Source organism: Amblyomma mixtum, chromosome 10, assembly GCF_055824585.1.
Source record: "Amblyomma mixtum isolate Tamu chromosome 10, ASM5582458v1, whole genome shotgun sequence".
Classification (NCBI taxonomy): Eukaryota; Metazoa; Arthropoda; class Arachnida; order Ixodida; family Ixodidae; genus Amblyomma; species Amblyomma mixtum.
In genome coordinates this window covers 136,183,724-136,196,819 of record NC_143021.1, presented here as the reverse complement: position 1 = coordinate 136,196,819, position 13,096 = coordinate 136,183,724, and the positions used below count along the sequence as shown (strand labels likewise).

General features: G+C 45.8%; 2 pseudogenes; both read left to right on the top strand.

Annotated features, from left to right (window-relative positions):
- LOC149327039 (globin-like) overlaps positions 1 to 3,473 on the top strand; it is a 28,016-nt pseudogene extending 24,543 nt beyond the window's left edge.
- A 7,919-nt stretch (positions 3,474 to 11,392) lies between these two features.
- On the top strand, positions 11,393 to 12,879 carry LOC149327038 (uncharacterized; annotated as a pseudogene).
- The last annotated feature ends 217 nt before the right edge of the window (positions 12,880 to 13,096 follow it).

Below are 13,096 nucleotides of genomic sequence, written 5' to 3'. Positions count from 1 at the left end.
AGATATATTTTTGCGTAAGAAACTGTTATGTACAGGCGCGGTCATAAGTAAACGGAGCATGCTACTGCGTTCGAAGTGCAATCACGCTTTCTCCATTGGTAATGAAGAAGCGTTGTTTGTCTACAAGAAAGCTCACCAACCTCCTCTACCGGCATGCGCGTACCACTGCTGGAAATTTCAATTAGGTTACGCGTGAAAAATATTCGAAGACAGTTGCGTGCTCCGTTTACTTTTGTCCGCGCCTGTACATTTTAAACAATTTATGGTACAGTGTATAACATGTCGCGAAGTGGACATGCACTAATTTCGCCGACGTACGCGTGGAGCCCCCTCGAGGCGCTGGAATGCAAATCTCTCACACCGGATATAAATCGGATTGAATATTAAATCGAAAGCCTTTAGTGACTCATACTCGCGGCCATAACTCTTTCCGTTACATATGAAGTGGAGGAGATAACTAGTCATTACCAATCAGAAGTCATAAACTAACCGTCAACTAATTAGCCATGACTGGCTACTCAATAACCACTCATCGTCTAATTAGCCATGACTAGGTAGTCATTAATCAATATTGGCTAGTTAGTTATCTCCCAGTAATCACTGACTAGGCATTTACCAGTCATGACTAGTTAGTCATTGACAACTCATGAATTGTTAGTCATTGACTAGTCTTGACTAACTGGTCATTAACCAGTCATGAAGTAATTAATCACTAGTTACTCGTTAACCAATAATGACAAGTTATTCATTAACCAATCATTAATAATTAGTCATGACTAATTAGTCATGTCTAGCCAGTCCAAGTAGCCCCATAGCCGCGTCGTGTGTGTTTACGGCCGTCGTCTCGTTAGCAACCAAAGTTGCGTGGAAAGGCTTTCTCCTCGCGCACTTCGAAAATTTGCTGATATTTCGTCGGCGACAGCTTAACAGCAGGTTGCGGACGTCATTCTTCTGAATGTGCCGCAGTAAAAGGTTAAAGCAGTTCTTTCTTTAATACGTGTCAGGAGAAGACAATAGAGCAGGTCTTCTGTGGTTAGGTTTCGTCGCCCGGACGTCGGCCGCAAATAGAGCATTCTCGTCGAAGTCTCGGTTATATTAAAATTACGTCTTTTTGCCCTGCCTGTCATATCAATGTAAAGAAGGCTACTGGGGACTAGTAATGCCATTCACGGTTTGTCAGGCCGCTATAAAGAAAAAAGCACATTGGTGGGCCTCACTTTCGCGCCAGTCATCACATGGTTCAACTTGGAATGCGTGGAAGCCCTAGGAAACATGACTCACTGGTGATGTTATTCAGAAGGAGGTATCGCCGAGGTTGAAACGATGTGATATAAATAGTGATAATCAGAATATATTTAATGCCCAATATACAGGGTCGGTTCTAAAAGTAGTAGGACTCATTTTTTTCATAAAATTCATTCAAGGGAATATTACAAACGATTATAATTTTTTAAAGTAGCACCCTTCCGCACCTACACGCTGCTGGCAATGAGTTTTCCAGTTTTCGTACGCCTCCAGGAACGCCTGGACCGGAATGCTGTTTAGCTCCCTCGTCACGGCCTGTTGAACCGCTTCTACCGATCCGTGATGTTCCCCTTGAGCGTCGATTTTATTCACGGGAATAGAAAAAAGTCTGGCGGGGCCAAGTCGGCGCTATAGGGGGCCTGAGGCAGCGTTTCCGCCTTGTGCTGGGCAGAAAATCTGGGTCCTCATTCACATAATGAAGAAGATCCATGCAGATCGCTTTCCGGGAGGCCTTTTGCTCCTCTGACAACACTCCCGGCAGAAACCTCGCCCACACTTTCCTCATGGCTATGTTTTCTGTCACGATCTCAAAAACTTGGGTTTGACGAATGCTCAAGTCATCAGCAATCATTCTGATACTCATCCTACGATCACTGTTCAGTAAATGTTTCATTTGCTACACATTTTCGATAATCTTGCTGGTCGTAAGGCGTCCGGAGCGGTCGTCGTCTTCCACTCTACCCTGACCTTCTCGGAACAGCTTGTGCCGCTCAAAAAACATCTTATCTACGCATGGCAGCGTCACCGTAGGCCTTCTTAATCATGTCGTGAGTCTCTTTGCCCGTTTTACCAAGATTTACACAAAATGTGATCGCGTATCGCTGATCCAGTAAACGCTCTATGATTCTGCGTGACTAAACGTTTCGACAGGGGTTCACAGTACTAGCGACCTGCCCTCTTCAAGGGCCGAGAGCCGACTGCCGATTTTCCTCAGCCTTCCCAATATCCCCTTCAACGATCCTGCACGCGCAGACCGCCTCTCGTCCACCCGTTCGCTCAGGAAATAACCAGTCCTACTACTTTCAGAACAGACCCTGTACATATTACATGACAGGGTAGCGAGAAACAAGCTGCTCGCATAGAGTGTCACCAGCCGACTTTCCCTTTGTCGGTTTTGGTTTGGTCGGAGCAAGAGTGGCACATCGTAAAGATGCTCACATAGTGTCACGAACTGGCAAAAAAAAAACAAATTAGAATGATGATACAAATGACAACGTACGTGAAATATAAAGAGAGCGTAGCGATAAGTTTGCCGCTGCCCTATTTCGTACAAGGGGTGAATTATTATTGGTGCTAGAAATCTTCGATGATAATGCTCGCAAATCGTGAAAGCAACGTTCATTATTTGCATTTCCATTTCTTTTGCTGATTTTTGTTTTCTGTGCCAGTTTCGATGCCTCTTTAGAGGCAGACATTTTCTGAAGAGTTATCTCGTTTCTTCTACGGTTCATTGCTGACGTAGCTTGTTAACCACCGGCGACGCGTTGCCCTTCGACATCGCTACGAGACCGGAGCTCTCCGAAACATTCAACATTCGCAGCGTTTGAGATGGTTTTTGGTGTTTTACGTGTCTTATATTAATGGATCGATGTCACTTTTAAGTTGATCTGGAGGCGAAACACAACGAATATAGGCGGGCTGGACGGTGTCAGTGAGTGCCATAAGTTAATCTCGAGCGTTCCAGTACGACGTCTATGATAACCGGTGCCAGCTTCACAAACCTAAATGCCACATACACTACCATTTTGCACCGGCTCATGCATTCTCTTCTTTTGCCGACTTGCGTGCAGTGCCTGGTGGCGATCATCAAGGACGTGTACGCCAAGGCTGCCGCGTAACGCGCCGAAAAGGCCTCGATTGCCTCTACGGCGGCATCGGAGAGTTACAGCCGCACCACGACTGTGTTGGACGAGGCAATGCTGACGCCACTGACAAAGCCTGAGACAAGCTGCAAGCCTGCGCCTGACGGCCAGAAGCCTGCAAAGAGACCGCCACGCATTATGCGCAAGCACAGCGCCGACCCTTCAAAGGACAGGTCTACAAGCGAGGAGCGAGGGGTGGACGCCGACGCTGCGTTGCTGCAGGACAGGAGCGCAGCCCAGGAAAAAAGCGCCAAAGGGAAGGCCCCGCGAAAGGAGAAGAGCATCCTTAGGAAACAAAAGCCATGAAAAAAAGGACACGGGACTTCAGCGCATCATATGAGGACGGTTATCACTACAGCGGTGCCCGTAAACTCTTGGCGCTTACGTACGATATGCACTGATCTCGTCTTGCTAACGCTATTAGGCACCAGCGTAGGTTCGTGCTTAAGGTGATTGCGCAGAATTTGGTTGCAGTTGCCGTAGCGTGCGCCTTGATACCCTAAATATATAGTTATTTTTTCTCAGACGGATTTTTTTCGAAAAAGCACGCGTGTATCCGATGTGTGGTATAAATCATTGATGGATGCAGCGTTTTGGGCTTTTTAAATCTATTCAGTGCCTTCAGTGACAGTGGCGGGATTATAGAACAGAACTGTGAACCTTTCCTGCACATTCAAAAATCTCTTCGATATCCGAGGCTCTTACCACGTGACCGGTTGCGCTGAAAATTCATAGGTGCTCAAGAGGCACCTTATGAAACCTTACGAAATCGCTTAGTGCTGCTCAGTGCCGCGCTTCGATTATAAGAGGTGTGGGAGGATGTGAGTATAAATTTCGCGGCTACCTGCTTAGGAGCAACACCAAGTGTAGATGTACCGCGTAGACTTTGCGTGGTACGGCTCCGTGCGACGACCGGCTTCCAGTCTTGAAGCACTGGCTCACGACTACTTAGTACCTGGGCCCGTGCAATCGGCATCAAACATTTACTTGGACGCGGGCGTGGAGAAAAAAAAATATGGGTTAGTCACGTAAGTCGATCGCTTGAAACTACTGAAGGCGAAATGCTATTTGTATTCTCTATCCGATGGCAAAGAATTCCAGGTCAGTTGGTCCCGACGCAACGCGACAGTAAGCTGTTTTCCAATAACGCACGAGCCGTAAACTTCTGCTGCCGACAGTAAACAGCCAGCTGGCCAAAGTAGCGATAGCAGAGTCGGCTCAACTCGGTGTCTGCACCGCCATTCAAAACCTGAGAAGTTTGTTATAATAATGGCGCAAAAAAGGTTTGCGCTTTTACATATCAAGCGGCTGGCGAAACCTGCTTTGTCTCCAATCGCTTTCCTTGCGGCGTATTTCCTAGAAGATTAGTAAACCTCTCCACTTATTACTTAGGGAGATTAGTTGTTCGTACGCTATGGTGAAATGCATTCTTGATGTTTCTTTTATGAAAAATTATTGTTGCCTAAGATTAATGGACATTCAATAATATAGCGCTAATCTTGCTTTTCCAATAGAATGGCTAAGCACGTGCCCTTCAAACCATCAAAGGTCATTGTGCACGCAGTTGTTGTGTTTGTTCTTCTTTTTTTCGTATTCTTCGAAAGATAAACCGCCAAGTAAATAAAAGCTGACGGTGGCTTCCATTGCCGCTGTCCTGTTATTTGCGACTTTTCGAAAGTAGGTGAGTCGCTCTATACATCACTTCTCACGAAGAAGAGATGTGGAGACTGGGGCCATTAAAAATCGCGGGCCAGGAACTTAAACAGGTAAGGCGTGGTTGGGCAGAAACACTCTGATCGGCTTCGTTTCCATCAGGGTTTGCGCGGTAAAGTAAGCCTACGGTGGAACGTTAATTGACAGCACAGAACAAATACCTCCGACTGGGATTGCCATGTTACCTCAGCGCACTAGAAAGGATCCAGCAGTTCAATAATTATCCAGAGCGCCTCCCGCACTACATTGCCTGCATTTTTCCCACCTCCTTACACTGCCTGCTTTCATCCTTTGGCTAGAATCGTGGTTCGCAGGTCCACCGAGTGAGATAGTCACTCGCGTCTTTTCTACCCGTAACAAATTTTTGACACTTATTTATGTTGTGTTGTGTTGTGTTGTGTTGTGTTGGGTTTAATGGCGCATAAGCAGCTAAGGCTATCATGCGCCAAGCTCAAGGTATAGGATATTTCTTTTATGCAGATTTGTGCTGTTATGTGAAAAAATGGTGTACAGGGTATAAAGTTTCTTGTACCGAGTAATAAGAAAGAGAAGAAATTTTAGATCTACAAGTAAAAGCTTTTAAGGAGGCCGGGTAACCTCATCAGCGGTCCTTGGCTGGGCAAGGAAATTGAGGTTCCCAGCCAATCAAATAAAGACCTCAGACTTCTTCTCGAGGATGAGAACAAGGCTGAAGTGTATTGTATAAAAAGCGAAACAATCGATTAAAATTTACAGTTTCTCAAGAAGACCTGCTTCTTTTAAAAAGCTAAAAACACAAGACGGGTTAACAATGGCAGTTTCACCTAAGAGCAACGCAGGGTGTAAAGGAATGCATTCTTTATAAAACTTAATAAAGTGTTTTTTCCTCAGCTTTCCGAGGTATGAACATGAGAGTAAAATATGATTTATTGTGAGCTCGCCTCCACATCTTTCACAGAGTGGTTTGTCTTGTTTCGTTAGTAGGAAATTATGTGTAATGTGTGTGTGACCAATGCGGAGACGACATAAAATTATTTCCATAAAGCGTTCCTGGTGCCTGCAGGTCTTCCATTCACCCAAGACGGGCTTTACCAAGTGCAGCTTGTTGTTAACCTCGTTGTCCCATGAAGCTTGCCATTTCCCTCTAAGTTTATTTTGAACCAACCTCATGCAGTCCCTATGCGGTATGTTTACTTGTTTTATTTCACGATTGCAGGCAAGTGCGGCACATGCATCAGCTCTCTCGTTAACGCTGATTCCGACGTGACTAGGAACCCAGCAGAGCTTTATTGTACGTTCTTGTGTGTGAGCTTTTATCGTATTGTGTATTATGTTTCCTATTATGGGTTCGACTGCATTCTTGGGGTTTATTGCTGTAATTGCGCTGAGGGAGTCAGTGTAGATAACACTGTTTTTTATGTTTTTCTTGATTATGTGATCTACTGCTACAGCAATGGCGAAGCATTCTGCTGTGAAAATTGAAGCGCACTGGGGCAGCCTGACTACTTTCTCCCATTTACCTTGTACTATCGAACTCCCTACATATAGTGCTGTTTTAGAACCGTCCGTGTAGAAATCGGCATAATTCCTGTATTTTTCTTTTACTGCACAAACCTCTTGCTGTATGTATTCCTGTCGGGTATGCCTCTTGTGAATGTGTGTTAGTGTGAAATCGCATACATCAGGAAACGTGTACCAAGGTGGCAACGGCTCAGGTCTCCATGCAGGATCGGGAAGTGCGTCTAGTATGTTTATTTCTTGACATTTTTCCTCGAAGCGGAGCAGGAGTGGTCTGACAACTTGACGTTTATTGGCAAAGAGTATTCTGGATGGGCATTTGCTAACTATGGCGTAACACAGATGCTTTGGCAACGACCTTATTTTAAGTACATAAGCACAGGTAAGCATTGTTCTCCTTATGTTGAGGGGTGGCTCATTTGCTTCTACATGAAGACTATTTACAGGGGATGTTCTGTAAGCCCCAGTTGCGAGGCGCAAACCAAGGTTCTGTACTGGATCTAGCTTTTTAAGGTACGATGGCCTCGCAGACCCGTATACTATACATCCATAGTCTAAGGACGAGCGCACTACTGACCGATAGATGTGCACTAGGCACATCCTATCAGAACCCCAGCGTTTTCGTGACAGCACTTTAAGTATATTCAGGGATTGGGTTGCTTTCTTTTTTAGGGTGTTTATGTGCTGTAGGAACGTGAGCTTTTTGTCGAAAGTTAGGCCTAAAAATTTGTGTTCTTGTTTTACTGGAAGTACGGCTCCATTTAAGCGGAGGGTGGGATCAATCTGCAGTCCTCTTTGGAGTGAGAAAAGAACGGCAACTGTTTTTTGTGGGGAAAACCTAAAACCATTGCTGTCAGCCCAGATTGCTAATTTGTTTATGGTAAGCTGTATTTGTCTTTCACAAGTTGATAAACTAGATGATGTGCACGAAATCTGGAGGTCATCGACGTAGACTGAGTACATAATGGACTGTGGAATTATTTTGGATAAAGAATTCATCTTTACTATGAACAATGTAGTACTTAAAATGCATCCCTGAGGCACTTCATTCTCCTGGATGAAATTTTTCGAGAGGGTAGAACCGAGACGAACTTGGAATGAACGGTTCGACACAAAGTCGCTTAAACATTTTAGCATTCTCCCGCGGATGCCAAGCTCTGCCAAGTCACGAAGAATCCCCAACCTCCATGTTGTGTCATATGCCTTCTCCATATCGAAGAAGACAGCAAGGCAGTGTTGTCTGTGTATAAACGCCTCTCGGACCGTGTTTTCAAGGCGGACGAGATGATCAACTGTGGAGCAAGCTTTTCTAAAACCGCACTGGTGGACATCAAGAAGCTCACGAGATTCTAAAATGAACATTAACCTAATATTGAGAGCACTTTCAAAAGATTTGGCTAGAGAGCTTGTAAGAGTTATAGGCCTGTAGCTGCCAGGGGAGGTTGGTGGTTTTCCTGATTTTAGGAATAGAACAACAATTGCTTTATTCCAAGCTGCTGGTATTTTTCCTTCCACCCATATTTTGTTAAAAAATTGTAGCAGAACTTCTACAGAGGGTCCAGATAGATGAGACAGCATTTCATAATGAATTTCATCGGGACCTGGTGCAGTTTGTTTACCTATAGACAGTACTCTCTGAATTTCCTGAAGTGTAATCAAATTATTGTAGGGTTTCTTTGTGCTGCCTGCCGTAGGGAGCCTTTGTTTTTCGATTGCGTTTTTGTATGCTAAGAATGACTGTGTGTAATGTGACGAACTAGAAACTGTTGAAAAATGCTGGCCCATAATGTCTGCTTGTTCTTTGATGCTCGTCTGTACAGAGGGGTCTGTTAGAAGAGGAACTGTGAATGGGGAGTAGGTGCCATTTATTTTTCTAACCTGCTCCCACATTTTTTAGATTTTATTGTGCTGTTTATGGAGGACATGTAACTTTGCCAAGAAGTTTTTTCAGCGTTCCGACGTATGTATCGGGCTTTAGCTTTTGCCTTTTTGAAACTGACGAGATTCTCGTGACTTGGATACCTTCGAAAAACACCCCAGGCTTTATTTTGATGTTTTTTCGCTATCCTACATTCTTGTGTCCACCAAGCCTTGTGGTTCTGGCGCACCATTCCTGTGGACTGGGGAATAGCTAGGCGTGCAGCATCGATGATACACTTCGTGAGAATTTCATTCAGTTCGTCTACGCTAAGTGTCTCTGCGAAAATGCTTTGTAAACTGGCTTTTTCGCTGAATAATGCCCAGTCAGCTAAATGGAGCTTCCATCGTCGTGGTTTAGATGGGAGGATGGCAGGTGAGGATGATAGGCTAATAAAAACTGGTAGGTGATCACTCCCATACGGGTTGTCTAAAACATCCCATTTAAAATCGTTAAAAACAGATGGTGAACTAAAAGACAAGTCTAAACAGCTCATTCTTCCAGACGTTGGGGAATAGTACGTAGCCTTTTCTGTATTTAAAAGACATATATTATTTGTGAGAATAAAATCTTCGATCATGTGACCCCTAGCGTCACAGCGTTCGCTGCCCCAAAAAGGGGAGTGAGCGTTAAAATCCCCAACTACAAGATATGGTTCTGGCAGTTCATTGATGAGTTCCTGTAGGTCACGGACTGTTAATGTTATATGTGGAGGAAGATATACAGAACAGATAGTTATAGTTTTGTAGCTGACAATGCTGACCGCAACTGCCTCCAGTTTTGTTTTGAGTCTGATCTCTTGAGCAGGGACGCCGCGTTGAACGACAATCGCGACGCCTCCTGAGAGTCTATTTGCCAGCTCGCGATCTCGTCTAAATGTTTTATAATGTTTCAGGATATTCATGTGTTGTGGACCAAGATTTGTTTCCTGTAGACATAAAGCTACCGGCAACATTGACGCTAAAATATCTGTTATATCACTGTAATTCTTCAACAGTCCTCTATAGTTCCATTGAACTAGAAAAGCCATGTTTATGTTTGGGGTTTACTTATTTTCTGGACCCGTTATAAGGGCCCTGTCTTTTTTTCGCTCAAGAGAGCTGTTCCGCCGCTGTAAAGGAGGCGGGCTGGGGGTTAGATCCATCACCTCGTCAGAGGCGCTGGACGACCGCGGTGAAGCCGCGGGTGTGTGGGTTTCAGGCCTCCCCCGACGGGGGGAAGCCTTGCGGGATGTCGACCCATGGACCGGCGCTCCCTGCTTTGAAGATGGCAGGGCAGCCTTCGCTGTCCCTGCCTGGGGCGTGGATGGGCCTGCCCTAGGCTCGGTGAAAGTGGCCTCGACAGGTGCCGGAGTGCTGCGTGGTGCACCGCCCCTGCGCACCACATCAGCGAAGTTGGATTTTGCTGTGAAAGAGAAAGTGTTCGTGAGTGCGAACCGCTTTCTTGCTTCTCGAAATGATATATTTTCCTTTGTCTTTATGGTGATTATTTCTTTTTCCTTCTTCCAGGACGGACACGCCCTGGAGTACGCAGCGTGGTCTCCTTCACAATTAGCGCAGCGTAGAGCTGCGTCGCATTCCTCAGAATGGTGGTCCTTTGACGCGCATTTCGCGCAAGTTTTGCGGCCGCGGCAACTCTGTGAGCCGTGGCCAAACCGTTGACAATTAAAGCACCTTCGGGGGTTAGGGATGTAGTGTCTTACATTTACTTTGAGGTATCCAACGTCGATGGTTTCGGGCAATGTGCATGTGTTAAAAGTCAGGACTAGGTGTTTGGTATCTATTTCTTTGTTGTCCTTGCGGATTTTGATGCGGTACACATCTATGACACTTTGATCAGAGAGTCCTTCCAGCATTTCTTTCTCTGTGAGATGTAGAAAATCATTTTCTGAGATGACGCCACGGACAGTGTTGAGTGATCGGTGTGCAGTGATGGAGACAGGTGTGTCCCCAATAGACACTATGTTACAGAGTTTGGTGGTTTGGACATTGTCTCGGAGTTCCAGTAATAAATCGCCACTGGTCATTTTTGATACTTTGTAGCCGGGGCCCAAAGCTTCTGTTAAGCATTTCGATACCATGAATGGAGAAAGAATTCTGGCCTGTTTATCTTGAACTTCACTGTGGATGACATGGAATTTGGCAAATGTTGCTTTCTTTTTCGAAAAAAAAGTTCTCTGCTTCGTTCCGCACTCTTTTTAGAGAGCGATCAGGTTTTGAAAGGGGGGGAGCCATAAAAAATTCAGGTTTTTCGGTCATGGTGCCAGCCACCCACCATGGAGCCCAACAAGGGGACGGGACAGGAACTTGCAAGCAAGTCCTGCCCACGCCAGCTGTACACCTTAACTATAACAAAATATGACTCAACTCAGGGTAGTTGGTCACACAAGGTTAACCCTAGCCGCTTATGAAAAGTAAAGAAAAACGAAGAAAAGAGGAGGAGACAGGAGAGTGGTGAGAAAGAGATAGGAAAGTGAAAGATGGAGGGGAGAACAGGAAAAAGGCGACTGCCGATTTCCCCCGGTCGGGTCAGGCCGGAGGTGCCGTCTGCAGGAAGCTGGGGCCAAAGTGGTGTGTTGCCTCAGCCGAGGGGCCTTAAGGGTCCAAACGCTCGGCATCGGCTCAACCACCAGGATCCCCTTTTCCCCGGACACGGCGATGCCACGCACGGCTAAGCGCGGGTGCTCGGGTCCGTGGTGGCACACTGCTCACCATCATCCCCCTGCGGGGATGTCCCTGCGGATGCTCAGGTACCCGTGGTGTCGCAACTCACCATCGTCTGCATGAATCAGACGCCCCTGCGGGGGACACTTATTTAATTACAATATTTAGGCAGGCCAAATCGAATGAGAGACGTCTTGAAAGACGAGCAGTTTCTCTGTGGCTGCCTGCTAGAGAAATATTTGTGTTTGGATGGCGAGCAAAGGTGCAAAGATGCAGATGTTGGATTTATACGTTTGCATACCAACTGTTCATTACAACGCTGACTGCGTCATGATTTGCGTGGAATAGCATTTGTCAAGCGAGCAACATTTTGGAGTTCTGCGGACACATTCAACTACGGACACATTTTGAGTGGGCGCGGCGGCAACGCCAAGATGAGCATCACCAACCCGTTCGCATTTTTCACACAGGTTTTTCTTGGATTGCTGCTGCTACCAGAGGCGCCGCCATCGGCATGTCAAGCGTCAGTGACCATTCTTCGGACTACTGGCGGCGATGAAAGGATCCCAGCGTTTAGACCCGCCACTTTTCACCAGCGCGACTATCATATCTCGTATGGCACCACGCGGCTATCAACGGAAACCACAAACGCATCGACACAGACATCAGGACCATCCAGTATAAAATGTGGCTTCGCCGGATCATGCGGCAGTGGGCGCGGCGGCAACGCCAAGATGAGTATCACCAACCCGTTCGCATTTTTCGCACAGGTTTTTCTTGGATTGCTGCTGCTACCAGAGGCGCCGCCATCGGCATGTCAAGCGTCAGTGACCATTCTTCGGACTACTGGAGGCGATGAAAGGATCCCAGCGTTTCGACCCGCCACTTTTATTATATCTCGTATGGCACCACGCGGCTTTCAACGGAAACCTTTAACGCATCGACACAGACATCAGGACCATCCAGTATAAAATATGGCCTCGCCGGATCCTTCGGCAGTGGGCGCGGCGGCAACGCCAAGATGAGCATCACCAACCCGTTCGCATTTTTCGCACAGGTGAGCAAACGTTGCGGGAAATCATTTAGAAGTAACAACGTCTGCTTACTGTTGCTGCCGTGCGTACAGCCGCTTTGTGAATTGCTCTTGAATGTGATTGTGTCGCTCCGATGTCTGCTTTTGCTCGGCGGTGATATCGAAGAAAATCCCGGCCCTATTGACCAAACGATTGCTGAACAGCTGAAGATAATTGCTGAAGACATTCAGGAAATTAAGAAAGGTAAATTTGTAACCAACCAGAAGCTTATTTCAATAGAAAAGAAGCTTGATAAAATTAGTGGGCTTGAAAAGCAAGTCACGGAGTGGGCCAGGAAAGTTTATGAATTAGAACGTAACCTTGCTACCATGACCAGCAAAATCGATGAGCTTGAGAACAGAAGCCGTCGCTCTAATCTAATCATTTATGGTGTTAAGGAGCCGGAGGATGAAACTACAGACACTTTGCATGAAACTGTCACGACAACGGTCTTTGAGGATGTACTTGGAATTACAAAGACAGACATTGAAAGAATTCATCGTCTGGGCAGACCAAGTAACGACAACGAAACTAGACCTAGGCCTATAATCATGAAGTTTCTTGACTACCGAGACAAAGTTAGCATTCTTAAACAATGTTCTAAAGATTCCGGTTTCTCCATTGGAGAAGATTTTTCACTTGCTGTCAGGAATGATAGAAAAAAATTATGGGACCGCACTAAAGAACACCGTGATAGAAAAGAAAAGGTATCTCTGGTATATGACAAAGTGCAGATAAATGGTCAGCTCTTCACGTGGGATAGTGAGAGCAGTGACATTGTTCCAGTTGAGCCAAAAAACGAACATCAAAACAACACTGGAAAGCGAATCACCAGGAGCAAACGTTAATAACTGTACTCAACTTAAATGCACGGAGTATTACAAATAAAACGCATGAACTTGAAGCTATTGTGCTGACTTTTAAACCCGATATTGTCGCAGTTACAGATACATGGTTGCACAAAAACATTTCAGACTGTGATTTTGGGCCGCCGCCTACACAATTGTAAGAAAAGACAGAGAATCAAAAGGAGGGGGCGTCGCTCTGCTTATTAAAGGTGACATA